The 27,195-nt window shown below is 42.7% G+C and overlaps 1 protein-coding gene across 4 annotated transcripts in view; it reads right to left on the bottom strand.

Moving 5' to 3' along the window:
* LOC141146742 (caspase-8-like) overlaps nt 1-18,129 on the bottom strand; it is an 85,588-nt gene extending 67,459 nt beyond the window's left edge. For 2 of the 4 annotated variants that reach the window (XM_073633260.1, XM_073633259.1), the window contains exons 1-2: nt 18,012-18,129; nt 17,838-17,921 (exon numbers count right to left, since the gene is read on the bottom strand). The gene's annotated coding sequence lies outside the window, so the exon portion shown is untranslated. Of the gene's footprint in view, nt 1-4,152; nt 4,258-17,837; nt 17,922-18,011 lie in introns of those variants that run through there. The other 2 variants (XM_073633261.1, XM_073633262.1) reach the window with 2 other exon arrangements.
* Between the last annotated feature and the right edge of the window lie 9,066 nt (nt 18,130-27,195).

Below are 27,195 nucleotides of genomic sequence, written 5' to 3'. Positions count from 1 at the left end.
AAGATGACTATTATCTTAAGATTTGATCGTAGTAAAGTAGCGCCATCTGTTCGTTGGCAATGATGGTGATGGCAGGATCTTAAGATATTTGAAAACTCTAAGCCCCCTTTCACACTTATACGACTTGTCCCACGGTTTTGGACTGCAAAATCGCATGACAAGTCATTCTCCATGATTTTCAATGACTACCACTCATATTGGCACGACTTTAAGTCATGCCGACTTCAAAGTAGTCTCTGCACTACTTTGGTCCAATTTCCATGCGAGTTGATGTCCATAGACCTCAACGTTAAACCCTCAAGTAGCATGCAAATCGTACCTGAATAATATAGACATGATTTCAGTATGACTTTGTAAGCACAAGCTGAGAATGGTTAATGCCAAAGTTGTGGCAAAGTCGTACAAAGTAGTACTGCTCCCAAATCGCGGCAAAATCGTGGCCTCGAAATCGGAATAGCACAAGTGTGAGGGATGGGAGGGGGTGGGTTTAGGCGTGGCATCAGAATAAGTGTATAAAATCAAGACACAGCTCTCTCTCTCTCCCTCGCCTAACTCCATTATTTCTTTTACTTTATCTGTAACTTTCTTTTTCTGCAATTGTTTCTGCCCATTGGCAACATTCTGTATTTTTATTTGTAACATCACTGCTTTTAAGTTTTATCAGCTACATTATATTTTATTTGATTTATAGCAAATATTTCCATCTGTGTAAATAAATTAGATCTTTATTTTTAGAATAGTGTTGTTATTTGTTATTAACTTTACTGTAGGAGCTGCAGCAAGATTGGCTTGATCTATGCACATATAAATATAAATATAGCGCTCAGAAATATTCAGGTGTACAACACCCCCTCATGTATCCCCACTCACCAGATCAAAACGACCCTCAGCTCTTTAGTCTGGTGGGTCACTTAAAGCTTGGTAAAGATATCCTGGGATGGTGGATATCGTGTCAAGTCATCAGGTCCAGGATTCCTTAATGAAGTTTCTCAGCCGGACAAACAGGTACCCAGAAGTAAAAAAGAATGGGACTGATAGTGAAGTACCATTTAAAAAGGTTTTATTGTACAAGGGGATGGGTACTTACAACAAGTAAGATCAAATAAGCCTCAAACATGGAGCTGTGAGTGTAAAAAAACGGCATTCCCGTGGAACGCACGCCAGGAACAGCGTTTTTACACTCACAGCTCCATGTTTGAGGCTTGTTTGATCTCACTTGTTGTAAGTACCCATCCACCTGTTAATGTTACTTCACTATCAGTCCCATTCTTTTTTACTTCTGGGTACCTGTTTGTCTGGCTGAGAAACTTCATAAAGGAATCCTGGTCTTGATGACTTGACACCATATCCACCATCCCAGGATATCTTTACCAAGCTTTAAGTGACCCACCAGACTGAAAAGCTGGGGGTCGTTTTGATCTGGTAAGTGGGGATACATGAGGGGGTGTTGTACACCTGAATATTTCTGAAGCACCCTATATATTTCCTTCACTTTGGATTGGAGCACCTATAGTCACTTTCTTTGGACTTTGTTTTGTTCATCATTTATTGTTTTTTTCAGTGCTCCCCCAGCTTTTCCTCCTTACATCAAAATTCCCAGAATCCCCCCCTTGCAACAGAGTCTGCAGAGTTCCCCGTACACCAGAGTCCCCCCTTACATCAGAGTTCCCCTTTACATGAGAGTCCACAGAGTTCCCTTTTTACATCAGAGTCTCCCCTTACATCAGTGTCCATTTTATATCAGTGTCCTCTCTCCCTTCCTATACCAGTTACCCCCCCCCATTACCTTAGTGTCACCACTCTCTCATTACATCAATGACAAGGAGGGTGAGGGGGTAGAGAGAGAGGGATAAAGAGGGAGGGACTGGGGCACAAAGAGGGAGGGAAGGAGGAGACTGTGTTCCTTTAAGCATTCAGAGGTCTGTACTTTATCTTTATTTGAGTGTATGATGTGTCTGATGTTTGTGCAAAGGTCTAGTCTGCACAACATGAAATTTACAGTAAGCGTGTAGTGATAACATATAATTGTATATACAATAGGGCACTTCACAGTTCTGTAACAAGGCAGTACATATATGCAGAACTTAAAGGTGGCAGTGTGCTTGAGGAGTCCTCTTTAAACAGGCCACCTTGGTTGATATAAAGTAACCTTTCAATTGGGTGCTGGGCTGTCAATTCTGGCTGCACAAATGTGTCAGACCAAATGCAGGCTGGTCCAGGTTTATCTCCAATTTACAGCAGTCCCAGGGGTTTTCTGGACTGTCTCTACTGTGTCCAGTCTCAGCAGGAATGTTTCCCTGCACTAGGTCTACCTTTCCCTAGCCAGTGTGTGCACTGTCACTGCCAAGATACTTCCCACATTGCAGGTGCACCAGACTGACCCAGCAGGAGCTATTAAAAGCCTCTCTGGGTCCAAAATGGTTGCCCATATCTCAGGAGAACTTGATGTCCAATCAGACACTGCTTCCCCATAATGGCCTCCGGGAACCCAGTACAAAGGACAAGTCAGTCCTCTGTAAGATGATGATCTGTATAATCGTGGTGTTTACTTTCGCCTCTAATAGGAAGTAATTATCGAGCTTAGCTAATTTAAACTGAAAGCTGTGATGGAGATATTGAATTCCTTATTTATATCAATGAGATTCAAGCAGACCATTGCAAGGACTCCAATTAAACTGCCTTGCCCCATAGGATGTATGTATGTATGTATGTGTATATATGTATATGTATATATATATATATATATATATATATATATATATCTACGTGTATATGTGTGTGTATATATATTTATGTATGGGTATATATATATATAAATGTTTTAATATCATTAAAGGACACAGCTAATGTTGTTTTTCCAGTACACTGAATGGAACCAGGGAAGGTCCCCAGGTGTTAATTGAATCAAAGAGTATTGGCAGACATTGTGTCTCTCGAGTCCTTGAAATGCTAATATATGATAGTTAAACAAGTAATCAGGCTCTCAGACAGAATGGCACCGGACCTCTTAAAATCTTAGCATGAACTTCTGGACAGCTTCAGATGTAACCAATCAGAATTGAAGGCAACTGTAAGCCAATGAACTTTAGGCTTCAGGGGTAGCCAATCAGGATTCAATGCCACTTCTGAACCAATGAGGTGACCCTAAGTTCTGATTGGTGGGAGTGGGTTCTAACAATATAAAACCAAAAACCTGGAGAGGCTAGGGCTCTTCGGCTGACGGTCTAGATGAAGGATGGTTACGTAAGACTTCTCCATACAATGTATCTCTATGTCTCTTTTCTTTCCTGTAACCTTTTCTATCATAGGATTTGGCCTTAATACCTTATTAATCTCTTGATAGCATGGGTATGACCATTATAGCAATATTTATTATCATTGGTAACATTGTTGTTTTTAAAGTTGAATCATTTATGTTATAGTTGCTAATCTCATATTAATACAAGTTTCTTTTCTGTACAATAGTAAGTTTAAATAAATTAGATTGTTCCCCTTTTCGAACAGGTATAATTCGTCCTTAATTTCATGGGTTGATTCATATATAGATAAAAGGTTTTAATCACGTATGTATCATTAAGTATATAAGTGAGGTAGGTATAAAGGTAGCCTTGTCAAAGCTCAGTTGGGCTTCTTTGATGTTTAATGGATGTGGTACTGCATTAATTGGTGTTGTTTAAAGGGGTTGTAAAGGCTGAATGTTTTTTACCTTCATGCATTCTATGCATGAAGATAAAAACCTTTCTGTGTGCTACTCCCCCCACAGCCTCCCCTAATACTCACCTGGGCCCTTTTCAAACCAACAATGTGCATGAGAGACTCGGCTGTCCCCAACTCTCTCTCCTCTTTGTTTGAGACAGCAATGGGCGCAATTGACTCCTACTGCTGTCAATCACAGCCAGTGAGCCAATGATGAGAGAGTGGGGTTGGGGCCTGAGCCGTGACTCTGTGTGTCTTAGGAACACATGGGGCCCACATGGGGCCAGTAAATCCGGTACTCTGAGTTCTTAAAGTTTTAGGAGTGGACATAAGAGAGGATTCATATTGTTCTCGTATGTAAAAAAGACAGACAAGACTTTGAAACAAGAACTTCATATGTCAAAGCCTTTTAGTCTGAAAAACATTTCATTTTATAGAAGACATTATCTAACTTACCTTACCATAGCATACCTTGCTCAGGAGGACCTTACCCTCCTGTTCTGGAAAGAAGCTTAGTCATGGGTGTTATTCCACATACATCTCCCCCGCAGATAAGGAACAAGCATGCACAAGTGCCCTCATAACAAGCGGCTTGCTATTGGGGGCACTGGTTAAGAGGGAGGAGCCAGGAGCACTGGCGGGGGACCCAAGAATAGGAGGATTGGGGCTGCTCTGTGCAAAACCACTGCACAGAACAGGTGAGTATGACATATTTGTTATTAAGAAAAAAAAATCTGAACCTTTATTGTCACTTTAACTATGTCTTGAGTTCAGTTTTAATCTCTTTTGGCTTGGTAGAGCATTTCTGTCTGGGAGAAAATTGCTGCAAGAAGCAGACTCCTTCCCAGTTAAAAGTGTGCAAGCAGGTAAAAAGAGGAAGCTGCTTACAGGGACACTGCGCACCAGATGCGATGGTGCAGGGCTGGCTGCTATTTCCAGCACAGCCTCATCCCATAGGCAGGGGAAATTGCCCTGCTTCCTATGGCACCGTTCACATCTCAGCGTGGCTGTGGTGTGTGAAGAAAAAAAGCACTGCATGCAATACGTTTTTTCATTGCAGAAAGCTGTGATGTGAGCCACCACGAAGATGTATAGCATTCCATAGAAATGTCACTTGTGATAGTTCAATAAAGTTTTGTGAAAAAAAAGGAAACATTGCAATGCGCACACCAGCGGCCATGTGTTCAACTGCTACAAGTCCTCCTAGGCACATTGTAGGGTTCAGCACCCTTGACAGAAAGTGTGAAAAACTGTGAGAATACAGAGAGAGCAAATTGCGTATTTTTGTCCCCCTGCTTGGATCATGGATGTGAAATTCTTCTACATTTTGTTATGTCCATTAAGTAAATTTTGGATTTCATGCTTGCTTTTGTGTGTGCCACCTGATGAGTTAACAATTTTGCAAACCATGAAAGAAGGAATTTGCAGAACAAGGGTTGATTCCTTCAGAATAAAAGCCACAGGTATTGGATATTGAAATGCCCCCTTTTAGTCATCCCCTATGATAGTTTAAATTAAGTAGGGGACTGGAATAAGGCTGCCAGTAAATCCGGTACTCTGAGTTCTTAAAGTTTTAGGAGTGGACATAAGAGAGGATTCATATTGTTCTCGTATGTAAAAAAGACAGACAAGACTTTGAAACAAGAACTTCATATGTCAAAGCCTTTTAGTCTGAAAAACATTTCATTTTATAGAAGACATTATCTAACTTACCTTACCATAGCATACCTTGCTCAGGAGGACCTTACCCTCCTGTTCTGGAAAGAAGCTTAGTCATGGGTGTTATTCCACATACATCTCCCCCCCGCAGATAAGGAACATGTTTGTTTTTTGCAGTGTGTCATTGTCAGTAAAAAGAAAAACAAGAATTTCCGCTTAAACTTTCCATGTATACTTCTATGACTCATTGCAAAAGTATTTCATTGAATGCACACACGTTCTTTAGCCTTAGGCCTACAACATGCAAAATTAATTAACTGTATTTAAATCTACCACTTTTAAATCACTCTAAAACACCAGTTTCTTGAAATAGTCGTAAATAATCCCATCTACAGTAGGCCTAGGTTTAACATGTAAATGGTTATATAGGCCAGAACCTAGGGCAGAGTACTACTAATTGCTTCACATTTTCCATATGTACAGTATCTCACAAAAGTGAGTACACCTTTCACATTTTTGTAAGTATTTTATTATATCTTTTCATGTGACAACACTGAAGAAATGATACTTTGCTACAATGTAAAGTAGTGAGTGTACAGCTTGTATAACAGTGTAACTTTGCTGTCCCCTCAAAATAACTCAACACACAGCCATTAATTATATATAAAGGAATGCAGTTGCACTCTAAAATAAACAATGAGAAACAAATTCCTCACAACAGATACAACCCATGATGAATAGGCTATATATAATCACGAACCAGTTATGCTGTATAATAAATGTCCATAAATAATTCAAAGAGTATAGTACCTTGATGGGTGACATATGGCACCATAACCACTAATTGTAATTGTAAATTCTCCTTGTGATGTATCAGATCACATTGACAAACAAAGTGAGTATCCACCACCACATACATTGCACCAGCTTACACAAGCTGAATCGCTTGTGACTAATACCCAGCCAGGGCCTTTTCCTCACAGGATGTCAGGGAGATACCACTCAGAACAGATAGACTTTCAGAACAGAGGTAGCTAGATAAACAAACTTTCCACTGGATAAGGATCGTCACTCAGGCACCATGATTGTGGATCCGAGAAGAGAGAGACTCACCATAGTGTAAAACCAAACTAATCATTTAAAGTGGATGTGAACCCAATGTCATCCTTTCTAAACTACTGCCATAGGGGTTATCTATAAGGATATACACGCCTCCTGCATGTATCTTTACCTGTCAAATGTCTCCCCTCTGTCTCTTATTAGACCCAAAAAACTGCATATTCTGTGGGCGGGTCTGTTGTCTGGAGCTCGGTGGGTGGAGTCGTGATGTCAATAGACCCCCCGCCCACCTCTACACTCCCCTTGTCAATATGCATTTTCTCCTGTGTATTTCTTACACTGAACTTCTGCTATGATCCCTAATATCCAGTGAAAAGACAGGAAAGTAACCACATGACTTCAGAATGCCAAATCATGCTGAGGTGTGGAACAGCCAATCCTTGCAGAGCTGCTGAAGAAAGGAGTGGGGGAGGAAATTAAAAAATAATGCATGTCTTAGGCTAGTGCACCAGATATGTAAATCACCTGTCACTCACAGCAAGGGGGAGGATTTGACAAAGTTTTTCTCAGTTTGTCAAGTTTTATCTCACTGAACAATAAAAGAGGATTGCTCAGAGCTGGATTAACTCTTTGTGGCAAGACTGGGCTCAAATGATAGGAAATCTTATACTCTACATTATGACATAAAAAAAAAACAAAAAAAAAATCGAGTTTACATTCACTTTAATAGATTAAACGTAATGCACTTATATCAAATAGGATGATATATAGCAGGTTTAAAAAAGTCGGCCGGCTAAAAACAAATACCTGTCCTTTCGGGATACAAACAACGCGGTGACGTCAGCACTTCTCACCTTCCGACACATTTCGTCACAATATGACGTCGTCCTGGGGCAGGGGATGCGTGCTGACTCACTGAAATTTATATACAAGAACCACGCCTCAGTCTGAGATTCGGATGGTAACAGCATCCTCATTTTGAATAAGGGAAAAGATGCCAGAGATAACAGATAAACTAATTTAATCTCCATCACTCCACAAATCTCAACTACTCAAAACTCAGCAGTTTTGAGTAGTTGAGATGTGCAGAACTGTGCGTCCCCACAAAGACTTTAAAAGGGCAGTACCAAACAGCTGTCTATGGGGTATAGGAATAAAATATAGAACTGAGCCCAATATATTTTGCACTGCAGGTGTTCATTATAGAGGTAAATGGAGGTCTGCAGGCATCCCATGGCATTACTTAAACTAGTTCTAAAGGCAGAAGGTTAGCGCTTCTGCCTAGCAGCTTTAGGGTCTTCCATTTGAATCCCAACCACAGTGTTATCTGCCTGGAGTTTGCATGTTCTCCCGGACCCTGTGCTTGCATGAGTTTCCTCTGGGTTCACTGGTTTCCTCCCCCACTCCAAAGGACATGCTGGTAGGTTAATTGGCTCCTGTCTTAAACTTTGCCCACGTACGTTTATATATGAATATGACTTAGGGAACTTAGATTGTAAGCTCCTTGAGGGCAGGGACTGATGTGAATGTACATTATATATGTAAAGCACTGCACAAATTGATGGTGCTATTTAAGTACCTGTAATAAATAAATAAATGGAAGTAAAAAAAACCTTCTGTGTGCAGCTTCCACTCCAGCCCCCCTAATACATAACCGAGCCCGCTCTTGGGCTCTTGGGCATCTGCTCCTCATTGGCTCAGCGACAGCAGTAAGAGCCATTGCCACCCACTATTGTGGATCACAGCAGGGGGAGGGGCTAAGCCCTGCTCTATGTGTCAATAGATACACAGGGCTGGGCTTGGTAGCAAACATGCACAAGGGCGTCCATAGTGGCTTGCAATGGAGGCACTCTAGGGGGGAGGGGGGGGGGCCTGGAGTGCTGACGGGGGACTTGAAAAGAGAAGGATTGGGGCTTCTCTATGCAAAACCATTGCACAGAGTAGGTAAGTATAACATGTTTGTTATTTGAAAAAAAATCCTTTAGTATCACTTTACAGTATAATTAAAGGCAAAACTATTTTTTTTAGTTTTGGATAGAATGGAGAGGGATTGCAACACCTATCAGGTTTTCAGATCCCCTTTCAGAACACAATAGCTCAGCGGGGAGATCGCTGTATTAACATGAGTTAGTATGGTGATCTGTAGGTTTTTTTCGCTCAGCCCGCTGAGTTGAATGAAAAAAAACGTAGTGTGCCCTGGCATTAGGAATCACACTGTTAGATGGTGATTTTATAGAAATTGATTTCCCCCTCCATAGCTGTGTGACTGCAGAGACATGCAAAATTTCTCTACTAGAAATTTTGCAAGGTAAATTCCTGATCTAGCATTGCCTGTACATGACAATGTCTAATTGCCAAAAAAACAAATCAGAAACATTTCAACTGTTAAAGAATCTTCCAGGCTTTTCCTCTTCGTCCTGAGTTTACAGGTAACATGCATCTGTTACTTCTTTGCATCATGTGGACTATAATGTGTGTTTGCATACAGAGTGGCTTAGTCAAAAAAGGCTAAAAACAATGTTCAAAGCGCTGTTACACTACAGGCCAGAACTAAGATTGGTTGTATATCATCATTGTTGTACACAAATCGAAAGATATAGGGATCAGGGAATGGGTAAAACCCCTGCCAGTTTTATTTTTTCATTCTGGTTCCCACTGGGGAGATTTTGATTTGCTTTCTGTCCTGTAGATATAACGGGAAGTTAGTGGAAAGCTCTGCAAAGTGAGGGAAATAACAATTCTAAGGTCCTGTGCACACCTGAGAGTTTTGGAATTGCGGGCAGATTAGCGCAATTCTGCCTGAGATTCCAGAATTGCAGTAATATGCGGGACGCTGTTGTGTTGCCATCATTCCTTAATGGCACCCCAAACACTGCGATTTTGCCGTAACTGTTGTGCGACAAAAACATGAAAATCGTGGCAAAAAACGCAATTCCAAACGTGCCTGGCTCAGTGCAATAATTTGGTACATGAGTTTCCTTGGCATGTTTTTGGAGTGGAGGGAGTGCCATTAAAAAAACGCACCAAAAAATTGTGCAAAAAAAAAAGACGCTGCAGCATTGCTCCATGTCGCTCAGAGCCTAAGAGATGTATATGGACCAAGAGTCTCCATTTTATGCCGCGTACACACAAGTGGATTTTCCGTCAGAAAAATCTTGGATGGTTTTTCCGACGGAATTCCGCTCAAGCTTGGCTTGCATACACACGATCACACAAAAGTTCGCTGAACTTTCGACCGTCAAAAACGCGGTGACGAACAACACTATGACGAGCAGAGAAAATGATGTTAAATACTTCCGAGCATGCGTCGAATTGTTTCCGAGCATGTGTAGGAATTTTGCGTGTCCGAATTGCTACAGACGATCGGAATTTTCGTTCGGAACTTTTTCCAACCGAAAAATTGAGAACATGCTCTCAATCTTTTGCTGGCTGGAATTTGGCCAGCAAAAGTCTGATGGAGCATACACACTGTCGCATTTTCCGACCAAAAGCTCTCATCGGTCTTTTGCTGGCCGAATTTCCGATCATGTGTATGCAGCAGTAGAGTGATTCTAAATGCTCCTTTTTTTTAATCTAATATTAAAAACAATGTTATATGATGGTGATCTCGGCTCCTCCTCTTCTGTGTCCTCCACAATACGTGTGGGCCTGCTCTTGAGCTGGGCTGTGTGTGTGTCCATAGACACACACAGCACAGCTTGGCCCTGCCCCTCACTCCCTCCTCATTGTATTTGATTGATAGCAGCAGGAGCCAAGGGCATCCACTGCTATCAATCTGTTCTCTGAGACCAGGGAGAAAGAGCAGTGCTGCTGCGCATGGGCACAGCACTGGGTTGATGCAGGATTCGGGTAAGTATTTTGGGGGGGGAGCAAACTTTTAGTGAGAGGTTTTTTTACCTTAATGGTAATGCATTAAGGTGGTTGTAAAGGCAGAATGCTTTTTATCTTAATGCATTCTATGTATTAAGTTAAAAAACCTTCAGTGTGCAGCAGTCCCCCTCAGCCCCCCTTATGCCCCGTACACACGATAGGATTTTCCGACGCAAAATGTTCTATGGGAGCTTGTTGTCGGAAATTCCGACCGTGTGTAGGCTCCATTGGACATTTTCCATCAGAATTTCCGTCACGCAAAATTTGAGATCTGGTTCTCAAATTTTCCGACAACAAAATTCGTTGTCGTAAATTCTGATCATGTGTACACAATTCCGACGCACAAAGTTCAACGCATGCTCGGAATCAATCAGAAGAGTGGCACTGGCTATTGAACTTCATTTTTCTCGGCTCGTCATACTTGTTGTACGTCACCGCGTTCTTGACGTTCGGAATTTCCGACAAGATTTATGTGACCGCGCTTTACAACTTGAGGGTAGACAGTACAAATACAATACAATTTGATACAGTAGGAATCAGAGGGCCCTGCTCCTTAGAGCTTACAATCTAAGAGGGCCATCAATGAGTACCTGTGCGAGTATGGCACCAGGACAGGGTCAAGGGAGCTTGGCTTCTTTTCGCCATGCCAATGGCTACTGATCCCAGATGCATGCACTGTCCTGTCACCATTTGAGGAGGCCACAAGGATGGTGAGCAGCGACAATGCATGCATCAGTGACACTGTCCCTCTAGTCTTCCTGTTGGAGCACACGCTTCATGGAATAATGGACAGGGCACTTGAGGCAGAACAGCAGGAGGAAGAGGAGGACTTCCTTATCTCTCAAGGCCCCCTTTATCCAGATACCACCACCCAAGGCCCAATTTGTCTGCCCCTGTTTAACAGGGGCATGTAATTAATTTTTTTGATATAATACTTCAAGGCAGGGCCCGTTCCTGCACCCAACAAGAGTATCTGTGGGGGGTTACAGTGTTGTGGCACCATCACCACCACCCAAGGTCCAATTTTTCTGCCCCTGTTTGACAGGGGTATGCAATTCCAAATCTTGATATAATATTTCACAGCAGGACCCATTTCTGCGCCCAACATGAGTAACTGTGAGGGCTTACAGTGTTGTGGCACCACCACCACCACCCCCACCACCACCCCCACCAAAGGACAAATTTTTCTGCCCCTGTTTAACAGAGGCATGTAATTACAATTCTTGATATACAATTTCACAGCAGGGCCCGTTCCTGCGTCCAACAAAATTAATTGTGAGGGCTTACAGTGTTCTGGTACCACCACCACTCCCACCCCCACCCCCACCAAAGGCCCAATTTTTATGCCCCTGTTTAACAGGGGCATGTAATTACAATTTATGTTATAGTATTTCACAGTAGGGCCCATTCTTACCCTCACCAAGAGTAACTGTGAGGGCTTACAGTGTTCTGGTACCACCAACACCTAAGGCCCAATTATATATATATATATATATATATATATATATATATATATATATATATATATATATGTATGTATGTATATAGGGCAGGCCGTATAGTATATATACTGCAGTTCAGAGTATATAGTGCCTGGGGGACATCCACGCCATTTTTTTTTTTAATTTGGGTGCGGGGTCCCCTTAATATCCATACCAGACCCAAAGGGCACGATATTTAAAGGAATATTTCATTTTTATTGTTTCACTTTAAGCATTATTAAATCACTGCTCCTGAAAAAACGGCCGTTTTTAAAACTTTTTTTTTGGATTGATACATGTCCCCTGGGGCAGGACCCGGGTCCCCAAACACTTTTTATGGCATTAATTTGCATATAAGCCTTTAAAATTAGCATTTTTGATTTTTCATGTTCGTGTCCCATAGACTTTAATAGTGTTTGCGTGTTCGAACAAATTTTTTGCCTGTTTGCATGTTCTGCTGTGAACCGAACCGGGGGGTGTTCGGCTCATCCCTAGTGGTCACCTTGCTGTATCAGAGAAGGCAAACCTGTTTATTGCAATAGAGTTTTTATGCAGCTCCTGTTAATTTAGTTAACCCTGTCCCTTCTGGTCTGGGATTCTATAGCTAGTTTTAGGTCAGGGCTCGATAATCAACATAGGCTAGAGCATAGGGTTGCCAAATGCCTGGGATTCTTCCAGACAGCCTGGGTTTTGCACCATGTGTCCAGGTTTCAGGCCACCTGAAATTATAATGTGAACATTATTCACATACTTGCCAACTGTCCCGCTAAATAAATACACCTCTGCTTAGGCAATACACTGCCACTCTGTAAACCAACCTTCCGCCTGCCTGGATTCTACCCACTCTGTCTTCCCCGAGCACTCTCAATCAGTGTGCTCCATCGCTAGCTGCAGCAAGATTACAGGGGTGGAGACGGAGCATCTCTACTGCCGGCCGCTGGTGGAATGGGAGATTATTGGCCAAGTTCAGGGATGCCGATGGGAAGAATGCATGTCCAGAGGTTCATTCTGAGGGATGTGTGTAGGAAGGTAAGTTGGCGCGGAAGGAAGGACTTTTGAACAGGTGTTAAGGTGGCAGGGAAGGTCTGGAGGGAAAGGGGGGGTTAGAGGTGGCTGTGTCGGCTGGCAGGATAGTACTGGTGCTGTATGTCTGCATCCGGCTTCAGTTGTATGCATGTCACTGCCCTGTGGACTCTGCACTCCTCTGCTGAACATATTACCCACCATCATACATTCTGCACCCCTCTGTTGAACATACTACCCATAGGGTTGCCATCTTGGATTCACCGGGTTTTGAATTATGTGTCCGGGTTTCAGTCTGCCTGAAACCTGAACACATTATTCAGAGTGGACCATGGACATAGCTTTGGGGTCGCAGGGGTCACAATGGCAACATTGCCCATGCTTCAGGGGCCCCAAGTGGCCTCCCTGTCACATCTGGATAGGAGGGGCGGCATTTACTAGAACTGTTCACCTGCATTTAATATCTGTAGCAGTTGAATGTTGTCTTCTCCTCCTCTTCCTCCCACCTTCATTCAGCTGGAAAATACAAGGGATCGGTTCTAGTAAATGCCACCCCTCCTGTCTAGCTCCCTCTTCTTTTTGCTGCCCCGTTCTCCCCCTCCCCTCGCTGCGATGACAGCTCCCCTGCTCTCCTCTCCCACCGGCTGCTGCAGGAAATGTTTCAGAATGGAGAGTGGGGGAGGGGGGCCAGTAAATGTCATTTACCTGCCCCTTCCTGTTCTGAATGGTCTGTATTCATAACGGAAGCATAGCAAACTGTGTTTGCTATGCTTCAGTCTGTGAATGAACAGGAAGCCGCTCAGCACAGACAGCTTCCTATTCATTCACTGTCCAGTGCAGCTGAGGCTGCAAAGAAAATGACCGGGTAATCTGTACTCAGTCCCTTTCTCTCTCAAAAGTGAGAATTTGTAAAAAAAATAAAAACAATTTTGTAAAAAATAATAAAATATAAAGTTGTAAAAAATAATCAAAAAACAAAAACTACTGACACTGTCCATAGCCCTTCTGACACCAACCTCTGCCCTGCTGACACCATCCACCGCCCTACTGACACAGTCGACTGCCCTACTGACACCATTCACTGCTTTACTTCACCATGCCCTTTAAACTCCCTCCCACTGTTATTGCAATTTGGCCGCACCCACTGTTCACTGCAATGCTCTTCAATCCCTGTATTTGCAGACGATACTAAGCTAAGCAGGGCAATAACTTCTCCGCAGGATGTGGAAATCTTGCAAAAAGATCTGAACAAATTAATGGGGTGGGCAACCACATGGCAGATGAGGTTCAATGTAGAAAAATGAAAAATAATGCATTTGGGTGGCAAAAATATGAATGCAATCTATACACTGGGGGGAGAACCTCTGGGGGAATCTAGGATGGTAAAGGACCTGGGGGTTCTAGTAGATGACAGGCTCAGCAATAGCATGCAATGCCAATCTGCTGCTAACAAAGCAAACAGAATATTGGCATGCATTAAAAAGGGGATTAACTCCAGAGATAAAACGATAATTCTCCCACTCTACAAGACTCTGGTCTGGCCGCACCTGGAGTATGCTGTCCAGTTCTGGGCACCAGTCCTCAGGAAGGATGTACTGAAAATGAAGCGAGTACAAAAAAGGGCAACAAAGGTAATAAAGGGTCTGGAGGATCTTAGTTATAAGGAAAGGTTGCGAGCACTGAACTTATTCTCTCTGGAGAAGAGACGCTTGAGAGGGGATATGATTTCAATATACAAATACCGTACTGGTGACCCTACAATAGAAATAAAACTTTTTCGCAGAAGAGAGTTTAACAAGACTCGTGGCCACTCATTAAAATTAGAAGAAAAGAGGTTTAACCTTAAACTACGTAGAGGGTTCTTTACTGTAAGAGCGGCAAGGATGTGGAATTCCCTTCCACAGGCCGTGGTCTCAGCGGGGAGCATCGATAGTTTCAAGAAGCTATTAGATAAGCACCTAAATGAACGCAACATACAGCGATATACAATTTAATACTGACACATAATCACACATAGGTTGGACTTGATGGACTTGTGTCTTTTTTCAACCTCGCCTACTATGTAACTATGTAACTATATATGCATTACTACTTTCCTTGAGGCAGCCAAAGATGTCCTTAGTCTTTTACAATCCTATAATGTATACTACAAAAACATTTTTGCCGTGTTCTGTAAATCAATCATGCGGCCGTGTGGGTGGAGCACAGCTACGCTCTCTTTGAATTATGACAGTGAGTGCGGGAAAGAGATCCCCTGGTCCACTTTCACAAGGGCGGAGAGGGGTCAGATGCTGAACATGTTTCATGCTACACCCTAAATATGGGTGTAACCTGTAACATGTTTAGAAAGGTGAACTTATCCTTTAAAACTTCTGGTCCTGAAGAAAGTTACTCCACCCCTCTCTTCTGTGGATATCAGAATACATGCTGGGAAATGGCCTGCTTTGCAGCATTATTAGTAGCTTTATACATTTGAAATTAAACTCCATTCTTGTTAAAACAAAAGTCAAGGGAATGTCTACTTTCATAATACCAAGATGTGCTTTTTTAGACAGAAGAGAAGTACCATCTATCTACATCCCTTTAGCTAAAAACTTTGTAATAAAAATGAAACTTTATTTAACTTGCAACTTTGAGCAGATTTCTGGAAAAGCAGAGAGCGAGACACAAAAGCAAAAATTAATGTGGTATTAAGCCCAAAATCAAAAGTTTGTCTACTTTAGGGGTACTTGAAACAGATCCTGACATGATTGGGCTTATGGGAGAATCTAAACAATGAATGTAAATGCTAGAATTCAGTATACAACATACAGTATATCTGCGCTGAGGAGTCCCATGTGTTTGTGTACAGCTGCCAGTCCAAACCAATGACTGACTGTGGCTGTACTCTGGAATCCACACATCCAAGTGGTTACATGCATACAGGGACAGATGTGTTGCCCCTGGATGCAGGCGGTTCCCATATAGGGGTGCACACCAGTTCCTGTCCAGGTGGCTGTTCACAAGCATCTATGACTTCTGGGTCACAAATGCTTGCAGCCCCCACATTCCTATTGGCCCACAATGATGGGCTGCTTTACTGATTAGTAGACATATGCAGGGGCAAGAAGAACAGGTAAAGTTCATCTCTATAAGGAAGTTTTGCCTGTGAAAACATCCTGGCATTTGGCTGTAACAATACAGTATTGAATAGTGGCGGCTCGTCCATTAGGGGCGCTCGGGCACGTGCACCGCCCCCCCATCCATGCATCCGGCCCCCTGATCTACATACAGGGTGCCGCACTATGGATTTCAATTGAGGGGGGAGATTGAAGCACGTGATTTGAGTCAGAGGCTAATAGGCTTCAAAAAAATGGTGGGCTCTGGGCCCAGAGCACTGCGCCCCAATCCCACTCAGTTGTGTGACAATAGCGAATTAACATTTTCACCCGCCAATCAGGAAGTGGGTTGTGAGACCCGTTTCCCAATTGGCCAAGACATCAGGCGATCCTATTGGACACCTAGCGCCTAGGAGGAGGAGAGCGGAAATGCATGGCGAGAGGACACCGGAGCCGCTGCCCACCACCTAGATGGGGTAAGTGCTGGAACGACCGGCAGACAGCGAGCGTTGGAGGTAGTGCCTCCGCCTACAGCCTGTTTTCCGCCCCCCCCCCAAAAAAAAGAAACACTAGCCGCCACTGATATTGAAGTGTCTTTTTACCTGCAGCAGTTTTTTAATGACAGAGTCTCTTTAAATTATCCTATTTGTGTAGGTATACATATGTAAGATTTATGTTTATCTTTGTGTTTAGCCTTATTGCTGTGCACAAGAGTCAATGTGGGGCAAAATTCTAAAACTTCAGTAAGCTTTTGAGGATGGCTTGATGTCAAAAAAGAAAAGATAATTTGTGGAAAATTACAAAGTACCCTTCTTCTCTACACTACCTATGATCCACAGGGGCATGAAAAACCCTTCTGGTTGTCCAATTGTTTCTGGTATCTGGGACAAATTGAACAATACATTTGACAGTTTGTAGATCAAAAATTAAAACCCTTGTCTTCGTTTAAACATTTTTGTGGATTCGGCTGGATGGCATGACAGTTGATCCTAATGCCGCGTACACACGATCGGATATTCCGACAACAAAACCCTGGATTTATTTCCGACGGATGTTGACTCAAACTTGTCTTGCATTGACACGGTCACACAAATGTTGTTGGAAATTCCAAACTTCAAGAACGCGGTGACCTACAACACGTACGACGAGCCGAGAAAAATGAAGTTCAATAGCCAGTGCAGCTCTTCTGCTTGATTCCAATACACACGATCGGAAATCCGACTGCGTGTACGCGGCATTAGTGATATTTGATGGGAACTGATGTGGAGTCTTCATACATTGATTCCTCACTATGTATGGAAGAAAGATTTTAAGATACTTACAGTATCTATGAATGAAACTTATGTGACAATAATGTGATGAGTTAAGACCACATCAAAGCCTTCATTTTACATGTTTCTATTATGTGTGTTTATGTAATAAACTTTGTATGTGACTGGCACCGTATATTTGAATTTTGTTTTTTTGGATATATCAATTATTATTTTATAATAATTACTACTAATAATAATGAATTATTAAGTAATTAATAATAAATGTTTTGGTGCCTAGAATATATAGGTGTGTTCTCATGATTTAAATGACGCCTTGGAGCCCTGATAATATCTTGCTTGCCATAGAGGAAATTTCATAATACTGTGGGTATATTGCTGCATAGACAACGTTTTGCTTTATCTTTCAAGTTTAGCTTTTCTGGTCTCCTAAAATTGACAGTACACTCAAACTATACTGAAGGGTTAAAAAAAAAAAATCCTAACTATTTCTTTTAATGCTGCTGCCCTATACTATGAAGTAACTTGCAAACTCCTAATAAAAGCATTTAAGCTCTTGTAGTCATGATTTATCATAATAATCTGTTAACCTCAAAAGGAAGTACCGTATCCACATAAATCTTACAATTATATAAGGAAATCAGGTTTTAACATTATGAAGGAATTGTGATTCCGCTTACCACTTTCTGTTATCTCAGCTTCTGACATTAATTGCACAGAGCATGCAAATGAGTCCATCTGACATGTGTTATACTCCTGCATTTCTGAATTTACAAAAGTAACATGTTACACTATGCATTAAAGTTAGAGAAAATTAAACGTAGCAAAGATATATATCCAAGAAAAACACATACCAACAATAAGGAGAGCATTCTGCAATGTAGTAAATAGGAAATCTTCTCCACCCACTTCCGTGTAATGTGCTGCAGAGCTGTGTATTATGTAAGTGCTGATAGATAGAACTTAATGTGAGTCATGTTCAGGTGAAAAAAACAAACAGTTCTGCATTTAAAAAAAAAGGAAATACAATGACCAAAATATGTACATTGTGTACTGGGATTTTTTATGTCTTTGTAAATCATATTTAATCATTTTTTTGACAATGGACCATTCTCAAAAGCCTACTTAGGTTTTTGTTTTAGGATTCATGCTGTGAATGAAGCAAAGGTACTGCATATTTGTTACTCAGAGTAGCTAAATTTTTGACCGCCCCCCCCAACACACATGCACATTCTATAACAATACAATAATAGTATATACTGTAATTATAATGATTAAGAGATTAAACAACGAAGAAGAAAAAAACACACACAGAATGTGAAAAATAGAGTGCCCTTTACATTGGCCAGTGCAGAAATGCCCCCTTACAATGATAGCCATTGTAGAACTACCCCCTTACATTGGTGGCTAGTAAATAAGAAAAATCGGTTTTCCAGATAGGAATTGGTTCTGTCGGAAAAATTTAGAACATGTTCTCTTTCTAGGTCCGTCAGAATTTTCGACATAACAAGTCCGATGGGGCATACACACAATCGGAATATACGATGAAAGCTCCCGTCACACTTTTTCTGTCGGACATTCCACTCGTGTGTACACGGCATTAGTGTCAGGAACCTCAAGCCTGTCATGCTCATTTTCATGCACATGCACAGAGACGTGGTCATACTCGTGCGCATAGATGTGTAACTGGACTTGCAAGAATGAGATCACAAGCACACTCGCACACGTGTGCCACAGTGCACATATGAATGAACGGGTATGCCCACAGATCCTGGCACCTGGTGGCCTATTTAAACCTGAGGCCTGCCTAGTATAATTGCTGGATGGTCTTTATCTTTACACTTTTGACTTGTGATGTGTGTTCCTGAAAGCCTTCTTGATCCTGTTATTTTCCCGGCTCCATCTGACTCTTCTTTGGAATCCCCTTGCTTATGTCTGCTACTGATTCGTGTTAGTGACCCCAGCCTGGACTTTCCGCTTGCTTATTTTGTTCCCGCGTTGCCAGCAAGTTGCCAATGCATACCTAAGCTGGATTCTGATTGTGATTCTGTACCTATCTGCCTGGCTGTTAATGAACTTGGCTTGTGACCTTTTTCTGCCCTAGCAGTCCCTGTCTCCACCATTAAGGGTGTTTGGACAGGAATTTTGCAAGAGGCCACCCTTGACATCTTGAGTTCCACTAACAGGTACGTGCCACTTAGAAACCCCTGTCAACCACTGGAGGTACTAGACTTAGTAGAGGAACCACGAGATTTAAATGAGGGGGATGCTAAGGCTGTGATGGAGTCCATCTCATCTCAGAGGATATTACAGATGGTTTGCCGGCTGAGCTAATTCCCCCAAGCTGCAAGGTGCTGAGTCAGTATGTGGCGGATCCACCGAAGAAGGTGTCTTGTCAGAGCCTCCAGTACATCCCAACAATAACCTCATTGAACTGGATCCCACATTTGCCCAATTCCAGTTTACAGAGGAACCAGACTTCACAGTGGTGGGAGAGGTGCTAGCCATCTCCACCACCATAACCTCATTGCAGAAGTCATCAACCCAGGACATGGGACCGGATCTTATGCCTGATCTGTCCAATTCACCTCTGCTGACATTCATATGTGGGGACTGGGGTGAACAACCCACACCTACCAACTGCAGTGATGATATGCTAATATGATGATAAAGACCTGAACACTGAGGAGTGGGTGAACCTACTGGACCCAGCATATTACATCTAGTCATGCAATATTTATTTGCCTTTAATGTTTGTACCACAGTATGTTGGAATATTGCATTTCCATGTTGATCTTGGTTTGTATGAGCGAGTGTATTATTTGTTACCTGGTTTCAATTTGCACATGTTACTGTAAAGTATGTACTACCAGTATTGTACTGCCAGTATTTTTTTTTTTTATAGCACAAAGGTTTACTGGGTTTAAGTGTGACGAAGTGTAGGCAGGTGCCTAAAAATATAATTTGTGTATTGTATTTAAAAGCTGCTGTCTAGTGATTTAGGACTTAATATGCTGTGATGTTTCTGCTCTCTTTGGTCTGTGGAGCTTTCCATAGCAGTGGTATTTAAACAGGTAGGGGTTGGGCCAGAGGAGGAGATTGATGTTGACCTGCGGTGGCGAGAGTGTATGCCTGGTGATGTTCATGGGGTGCCCTGCTGTTTGAAATCCTTTCTTAGATGGATGAGTCCAGCTTGGTTCAGCATATGCTTTTTGCCTTGGCAGTGGTACAGATGAGGGTATTCTGGCTCACAGAGGTTCAATGTCCAGCAAGCATATACATATACTTAAATGGCACTTTGGGTAAGCAATTGACCAGACAAGTCCATTAAGTTCATAAATCTGTATATATTAGTAAAAGGTAAATTGTACACCGGTGGCTGCTATCCTCAGAGTTTGGCCAGCTCTGTGTGGAGGGAAAAAAAAGAGAAAAGGGAAGCGCCACCTAAGTGCAGTATTAAAATAAGCTGATTTATTTACAAAGGGTTAAAAACACTCACCATATTTGGAAAGGAAAAAAACGGTCATCAAATGGTTACACAGTATTGGCCACTCCTCTCCATCCTGCAGGCATCCCCAATCAGAGTCCCGATAGATGGTGTTGAATAGGCTAGGATGCCTAGTAGGAACTAGGAAGTCCACGCTAACCAGTGTGGAAAGCATGGGCGATGTGATGTCACCGGAAGAGAAGCAGGACCGGAAGAATGACAGGCTACGTGCTCGGAGCCTCTAGCTTCTTCTACAGGCCTCTAGAAGACCTGTAGAAGGAGCCAGAGGCTCTGAGCGCGTAGTGGCCAATACTGTGTAAACCACTTGATGAGTGTTTTTCCATTCCACATCTTGTGAGTGTTTTTAACCCTTTGCAAATAAATCAGCTTATTTTAATATTGCACTAAGATGGTGCTTCCCTTTCCTTTTTTTTTTTTTCGTCTTGACAGATGTTTCTATTTAGCATTTTGTACAATACATGGTCTATGCTGTTCATTTCCTCAAGAAGAAATATATATTTCTGAAAAGCGTTGGGCTTCTCTGTCCTAATGCTACATGTCAGAGCTACTTAGCCATATTTAGGCAGTTTACATTGTGAAATCTTGGACATATAGGGTATTTTTGACCATATAACACTATGTATTGTACGCATATGCCCATATGCATTACTTCTGCATGTATATTTTAACCTTTTTATTCAACTGTTTATTCAACTGTTTTTACTGGTGGGGTTCTTTTTTGTTTAGGCTCTGAAGTAAGGGGGCACTCTAATGTAAGGGGGCACTTTGCTGAATTTTGATGTAAGGGAGCACTCTGCTGGATTCTGATGTAATGGGTTACTCCACTGGATTCTGGAGTAAGGGGGGACTCTGAAGACTCCAACCTAAGGCTGCTTGTTAAAACAAATTCATAATCAGCCAATCACATGGCAGGAACTGAATGCATTTAGGCATCTAGATGTAGTGAAGACCGCTAGCTGAAGTTCAAACCAAGCATCAGAATGGGGAAGAAAGGGGATTTCAATGGCTTTGAACGTGGCATGGTTATTGATGTCAGACGGACTAGTCTGAGTAGTATAAAAACTGCTGATCTACTGGGATTTTCATGTACAACCATCTCTAAGGTTTACAGAGAATGGTCCGAAAAAGAGAAAATATCCAGTGAGCAGCAGTTGTGTGAACAAAAAATGCCTTGTTGGTTGCAGAGGTCAGAGGAGAATGGGCAGACCGGTTAGAGATAATAGAAAGGCAACAGTAACTTAAATAACCACTCAGTACAACCAAGGTATGCATAATACTCTTAATGCACAACACATCGAACTTTGAAGCAGATGGGCTACAGCAGCAGAAGGCCACACCGGGTGCCAGTCCTCTCAGCTAAGAACAGGAAACTAAGGCTACAATTCACACAGGCTCACCAAAATTGGACAATAGAAGACTGGAAAAACGTTGCCTGGTCTGATAAGTCTCGATTTCAGCTGCAAAATTCAGATGGTAGGGTTAGAATTTGGCGTAAACAACATGAAAGCAAGGAACCATCCTGCCTTGTATCAAAGGTTCAGGCTGGTGGTGGTGTGATGGTGGGGATATTTGGGACACTTTGGGCCCATTAGTACCAATTTAGCATTGTTTAAATTCCATGGCCTACCTGATTATTGTTGCTGACGATGTCCATCCCTTTATGACTACAGTGTGCCCATCTTCTGATGGCTCCTTCCAGCAGGATAATGCACCATGTCACAAAGCTCAAATCATCTCACCACTGGTTTCTTGAACATGACAATGAGGTCACTGTACTCCAATGGCCTCCACAGTCACCAGACCTTAATCCAATAGAGCACCTTTGGGATGTGGTGGAACAAGAAATTTGCATCATGGATGTGCAGCCGACAAATCTGCAGCAACTGCGTGATGCTATCATATCAATATGGATCAGAATCTCAGAGGAATGTTTCCAATGCCTTGTTTAATCTATGTTACGAAAAATTAAGGCAGCTCTGAAGGCAAAACAGGGTCCTACCCGGTACTAACAAGGTGGTGAGTGTATGTATATGATCCTTTGTCCTGAGGTTTATTTGCGTCTGTGAGACTGTCAGTTGTGGCACAATCATTTTTTTTTTTTTTAGCACAAGCACTGTGATATACAGTATCTCACAAAAGTGATTACACCCCTCACATTTTTTAAAATATTTTATTACATCTTTTCATGTGACAACACTGAAGAAATGACACTTTGCTACAATGTAAAGTAGTGAGTGTACAGCTTGTATAACAGTGTAAATTTGCTGTCCCTTCAAAATAACTCAACACACAGCCATTAATGTCTAAACCACTGGCAACAAAAGTGAGTGCACCCCTAAGTGAAAATGTCCAAATTGGGCCCAATTTCCATTTTCCCTCCCTGGTGTCATGTGACTCGTTAGTGTTACAAGGTCTCAGGTGTGAATGGGGAGCAGGTGTGTTAAATTTGGTGTTATCGCTCTCACTCTCTCATACTGGTCACTGGAAGTTCAACGAGGCACCTCATGGCAAAGAACTCTCTGAGGATCTGAAAAAAAGAATTTTTGCTCTACATAAAGATGGCCTAGGCTGTAAGAAGATTGCAAAGACCCTGAAACTGAGCTGCAACACAGTGGCCAAGACCATACAGCGGTTTAACAGGACAGGTTACACTCAGAACAGGCTTTGCCATTGTCGACCAAACAAGTTGAGTGCACGTGCTCAGTGTCATATCCAGAGGTTTTTTTTGGGAAATAGAGGTATGAGTGCTGCCAGCATTGCTGCAGAGGTTGAAGCGGTGGGGGGTCAGCCTGTCAGTGTTCAGACCATACGCCGCACGCTGCATCAAATTGGTCTGCATGGCTGTCGTCCCAGAAGGAAGCCTCTTCTAAAGATGACGCACAAGAAAGCCTGCAAACAGTTTGCTGAAGACAAGCAGACTAAGGACATGGATTACTGGAATCATGTCCTGTGGTCTGATGAGACCAAGATAAACTTATTTGGTTCAGATGATGTCAAGTCTGTGTGGTGGCAACCAGGTGAGGAGTACAAAAACAAGTGTGTCTTGCCTACAGTCAAGCATGGTGGTGGGAGTGTTATGGTCTGGGACTGCATGAGTGCTGCCAGCACTGGGGAGCTACAGTTCATTGAGGGAACCATGAATGCCAACATGTACTGTGACATACTGAAGCAGAGCAAGATCCCCTCCCTTCAGAGACTGGGCTGCAGGGCAGTATTCCAACATGATAACGACCCCAAACACACCTCCAAGACGACCACAGCCTTGCTAAAGAAGCTGAGGGTAAAGGTAATGGACTGGTCAAGCATGTTTCCAGACCTAAACCCGATTCAGCATCTGTGGGGCATCCTCAAATGGAAAAAGGAGGAGGGCAAGGTCTCTAACATCCACCAGCTCTGTCATGTCGTCACGGGAGAAAACTCCAGTGGCAACCTGTGAAGCTCTGGTGAACTCCATGCCCAAGAGGGTTAAGGTAGTCCTGGAAAATAATGGTGGTCACACAAAATATTGACACTTTGGGCCCAATTTGAACATTTTCACTTAGGGGTGTACTCACTTTTGTTGCCAGTGGTTTAGACATTAATGGCTGTGTGTAGAGTTATTTTGAAGGGACAGCAAATTTACACTGTTATACAAGCTGTACACTCACTACTTTACATTGTAGCAAAGTGTCATTTCTTCAGTGTTGTCACATGAAAAGATAGAATAAAATATTTAAAGAAATGTGAGGGGTGTACTCACTTTTGTGAGATAATGTATGTGAGCATTGTATACAGTAGGCGAAGATTCGGTTTAATCCACCTTTAAGACCCCCTAGTGGCCAGGGGTATGCATGCGCTTTCCATGAGGTGCACTCCACTGCACCAAAAGAAGCGCCTATATTTTTTTTTTAAAAAACAGCCTGTGCTGCACTGCATTGATGTGAATCAGCATCAAAGAGGATAATGTCATTTCCATTGTTGTGCATGTCAGTGTGACAGCAAACACAAGAAAACATGCACTATTGTGAACAGGGGCTGAGAGTTGTTCAGCCCTATTTCTCCTGTTGTGTGCCTGTGAGAGAGCTGCTCAGCTCTGTTTTTCTTATTTTAGTGTGCCCTGCTCTATTTTAAAACGTAATAAGGAGAGGATAACGTGGAGGATCTTATAACCCAGGTCCAGCTTCCATTAACAGTGTAAACATGCTGAAGAAGATTCTTCTTACCTCAAACCTGGGAGATACAGATCACCAGGCCGGAGCAGTATTTTAGCCACTGTCTGACAGGCTGCCTGAAACACTGGAGGGTGTGCTGGCACTGCTTCAGATAACTGGGGTCAAAGGAGCAATAACAGAGGGAGCATGGCTGCAGACAGCTTAGAGAGGAGGACACAGAGCTCAGATAACCCTCTCACCTCTAATCCAAAGAGTGGTGAGCCAGAGTGAAAATGTGAACTCTGCAGATAAGATATCAGTACAACACAACCCCCCCCCCCCTACAGAGGAGGTGTCAGCATTTCTTGAGGGAATAGAGAACCCTCTAACAGTAGTTTTTAAAGTGGAGGTTGACCCACTTTTGAGAGGTGGTCTTAAATGGAAGACCACCTCTCCCCTGCTCGTTTTTGGTTAGTTAAAAATTTTTTTTTTTCTTCTAACTTACCTTTTTATGAAGTACAGCCTGTACTTCCGATCCATCCGGTCCACAGCGCAGGACCTTATATCCTCTTCTTTGGCGAGCCCCCCCCAATGTCTTCTGGGACATGTGTGTGTCCCAGAAGACAGCCAGCCATTCACAAAGCGCCGCATGACTCGTGCATGCGCAGTAGGAAACGAGCAGTGAAGCCGCAAGGCTCCACTGCCGGTTTCCCTCAATTAGAATGGCGGCGCCTGCACCCGATCCGATAGACAGATCCGCCTCGGGGGGGCGACATCGCGGGCTCCCTGGACAGGTAAGTGTCCTTATTAAAAGTCAGCAGCTACAGTGTTTGTAGCTGCTGACTTTAAAAAAAAAAAAAAAATTTGTGGGTGAAACACCGATTTAAGTCAGAGGTTTCCTCACTTAAAGCAGTAGTAAATCTTAAATATAAAACCAAAAAGCTTCTGGGCCCCCTGCAATGTAATGGCAGAAAGAAATACATGGATCCCTCCAGTGGTGCGTTGTTACTGCTGACAGGGCTTCCATCTTCTCCTGGTCTTCCTTCCGGGTTTGCAGGCTCTGGCCTTCTGAATGGTAAATGTGGGAAAACCAAAATGGAACCATTAGAGCTCCCTTATCAGATTCCTTTTTCTATAGTATAGTTGGAGGACCATGAAAATACAATGTAGAAGTCACCAAAATAAATTTGCAAATCAGAGGACTTCTGAAAGCCTCTAATTATGCTGTCCTCATCAACCTCATCAGGGCCAAGGTTTTTTTTCAGCTGGAACGTGACAGAACGAATTTCCACCATTTCTGCTGCTAGCCCCTTGCCTGCTGTCCACTACTGTCACTTGCAAACACAGGAGCCCGGCTTCTATATGGGCAAGTTACAGCAATTCTGTCACACACAACCCTCCATGGGGGGGCCGGGGTGCATAGCACAAGGCCCCATACACACAGGGCATTAAAAAAAATGAACTGCAAAACCAGTACTGACACCAGTAAAAAGCAGCTGTAAAATGCGCTTTTAGAAGCGTTTGGCATTGGCGTTAATGTGTGTTAGCTGCGTTAGCGTTTAGCAGCATTTTTCTGCTCTCTTCTATTTTACACTCCCAAATCCAATTACTACACCTTAAACATGCTTGATGCAGCTTAACGCTGTATACAGCATTAACACATGTTTAGCCGTGTCAGATGTTTTTACAGCTGTAGCGCTGCTGCTCCAGGACACGCTGGCCCATGTTTTTTTTGCAGCTTGAAAATGCCTACGTCACCTACTACTCCTAAAAGTCTATGTATGCATGGACACATAGAATAACATAGAGAGGCATTTTTAAGCTGTAAAAAAAAAACGCCTGAAGCTCTTAAAAACAGCAGGAAAAATGCCCTTTGTGCATGAGACCTAAAAGTGCGCACCTGCAGCCTGCACGCTCCTACTGTCAGTTGTAGCTGCCCTTCTGCAGCAGCCCCTCTCTCCTCCCTCTAGTACTCTCTAGGTAGCAGCAGAAATGTGTGGTATGCATAAATCCTCTGATCTGTTGGACTGACTAAACAGGGGGTTCAAAAACACACAGGCTGGGTGAAATTCTCTTTTTACGTCATTGGATTTAAATTTCCTTTACGTCATTGGAAATTGTGGGTGTGCCCGGCTGGGTAGCTGTCCCACTGGGTCTATTGTGAACTGTTGCTGCATTACTTCAATGCAAGTTTTATATTGCCCCTGACCTCCGCACCATGCTGCACCTCACGTACAAGGTGATTTCTCTCCTTCTTCCTCCCAGACTCTGCTGCAGACTATTTTCCCCTCTGATGTCTGATGTCACATTCACACTCCATTTGTCATGTGGTCCAAAGTTCAAAGTTAACTGAGTTATATTGCTGGTAAAATGGTATGCATCTAGGGGCACCTTTTTTTG

Source organism: Aquarana catesbeiana, linkage group LG06 (genome assembly GCF_042186555.1).
Source record: "Aquarana catesbeiana isolate 2022-GZ linkage group LG06, ASM4218655v1, whole genome shotgun sequence".
NCBI classification, from domain to species: domain Eukaryota; kingdom Metazoa; phylum Chordata; class Amphibia; order Anura; family Ranidae; genus Aquarana; species Aquarana catesbeiana.
Note: the sequence above shows the minus strand (reverse complement) of the source record. Positions and strands in the feature narration are given on the sequence as shown.